This window comes from Oryzias melastigma, linkage group LG16 (assembly GCF_002922805.2).
Source record: "Oryzias melastigma strain HK-1 linkage group LG16, ASM292280v2, whole genome shotgun sequence".
Lineage (NCBI taxonomy): Eukaryota > Metazoa > Chordata > Actinopteri > Beloniformes > Adrianichthyidae > Oryzias > Oryzias melastigma.
This window is the reverse complement of record NC_050527.1, coordinates 22,704,628-22,707,119: the sequence shown is the minus strand read 5'-3', so window position 1 is coordinate 22,707,119 and position 2,492 is coordinate 22,704,628.

Here is a 2,492-nt window from a genome sequence, read left to right as displayed (position 1 = left end):
CCGCCTCATTTTGATGCATCCACTTGTAGACAACTAGATCCTCGTTTTCCTCATCTGAGCTGGAATCTGGGTCAAAACTGTACATCTGGACAGCTGATCACCATTTTTTATTTTAGCTAAATTTTTACAAAGCATGATCATAGTGGGACTTTAATTGCTAACAGATTTGCCAAATGGATTTGTCAGCTTTTTCGGGAGATTTTGCAAAAATAAAACAATTTATGCCCCATCTTTTTATTTCTTTCAATCAACGTCACCATGACAGACTTTTCACCATCAGTTAACCTTGTTCTCCTCACATCATAGCGATCTTTGTCTCCTGTACTCTTCAAATACCACATCAGACCTACCACCCGCAGAGGACACACATCCAAAAAGGGAAAAAGCAAACAAGCAATGCTTTTATTTTGAAGGCCTGCGCTTCCTGTCCAGCAGGACGCCGTCTAGACTTTATTTGCTTTCAGTTCGGGCCAGAACTCATGCAGGAGAAGCCGTTTACTGAGAACAAACCCATAAAGAAGTTACAACTTACAATGTCCAAATAGGGACAAGTTTGAACTTTTTTTTTTTAGATATAAAACATTTCCTCCACAGTAGACACAAATAAATCCGGGAGAAGCACTTTTAGTTAAAAAAAAGGTGTTTGATGATTTAAATAAAGATTAGAATGGACTAAAATGTGTATTTTCTTACATTTTAGAAAAGCAGATGACTGGATTGGTTGCAATATTAAGATATACCACAAGATGGCAGCATAATCAAGCTAAAAACAAAAGCAGAAAGACTCAACAAAACAAAAAAGGAGAACTAAGCAGCAAAAGAGCATAATATTCTTTAATAATGGGTTTAGCTTTTCATCTTTCTACACTCCAAACAGCAGAAATATGACACGCCCTAATACTGAGTGGTTACCCCACCTCCCCCTTCCATGTGCGGTTGCAGAAACCACACTGAAGACACCTACACTCCCCTGGAGTGCCCCCTCCCCCGGTTTAAAATTTCTCTGCCGCGTTCACACTCGGGCTCCACGCTGAGATCTGAACTCCCGTGTATTTTAAATCCCTGCTTGCCCCCCTCCCCTTGTTCTCACCAACTTATTTGTACAGGGTTTTCTTTGGCAGAGGCGCACGGACCGTCCCGCTTCGGGGTCCAAACCAAACTTAGAGGCGATGGGGGGAGGTGGGGAGGGTTCGGGGTGACATACAGAGCCTGAAACTAAGTAACTTCATATCTCACCAAACATGAGCTTCATCTTTTTTTTAACTCCAGGACGACATGTTTATTCAGTTTTCATTTAAAACCACCATAAATACTGACCACAAAAACATCAAATTTTGAAAGATGTATTAAGATTTTGGTCCATAGAAACCATTTGATTTTTTGTTCAGCTGGGGATGACGAATCGATCTATGTCATTTTTAGAAGAATCGACAAAAGTAAATTATAGGATTTCCTTAGCAACTAAGGTTTTTTGTTAACCATGGCCACATTCCTAATATATTCATATTGCATGTCAGATTTTTTACTTGAGCTTGAGCCAAGGGTTCATTTAATGCATTGTCACAATATTCTGGGAAATATAAAATGCAAGCAACAACAATAATACAAAATAGTATTATAGTTATAAATGATTCAACAATCTAAAAACTTTTGAGAGATTTTATACGATTTTTTAAGATTTTGGCCCATAGCAACCATTTAATTTTTTGGTTAGCTGGAGGTGACAGACAAATCTATGTCACTTTTAGAAGAATCGACAAAAGTAAATGTTAGGATTTCCTTAGCGACAGAGGTTTTTTTTTTGTTAACCACTCCCACATTCCTGATATGTTTATATTGTGTGTCATGTTTTGTTCAGCTTGAGCCAAGGGTTCATGTACTACATTTAGGCAATAACCTGTTAAAATGATATGTAAGCAACAACAATAATACTAAGTAATATAAGTATAAATGATTCAATAATGTAAAAACTTTGGGGAGAATGTTTAAGATTTTATTAGATTTTAGTCCATAGCAACCATTCAATTTCATGGTCATTTAAAGTTGATAAATAGATCCATGTCATTTTTAGAAGAATCTGCAAAAGTAGATTTTAGGATTTCCTTAGTAACGGAGGTTTTTGTTAACCATGCCCACATTCCTGATATATTCATATTGTTTTGAGCTTGAACCAAGGATTTGTGTACTCATTTGTCATAATATTCTGGTTAAAATAATATACAAGTAAAATCAATAAGACTAAGTAATACTATAGTTTTGGTTTAATAATGTAAAACCTTTGCGGGTATTTTGAAAGATTTATAAAGATTGTGGTCCACAGCAACCATTAAATTATTTGGTCAGCTGAGGGTGACAAACAGATAAATGTCATTTTTAGAAGAATCTGCAAAAGTAGATTTTAGGATTTCCTTAGCAACGGAGGTTTTTGATAACCACATTCCTGATTGGTTCATATTGTATATCATGTTTTATTGCAGCTTGATCCAAGGATT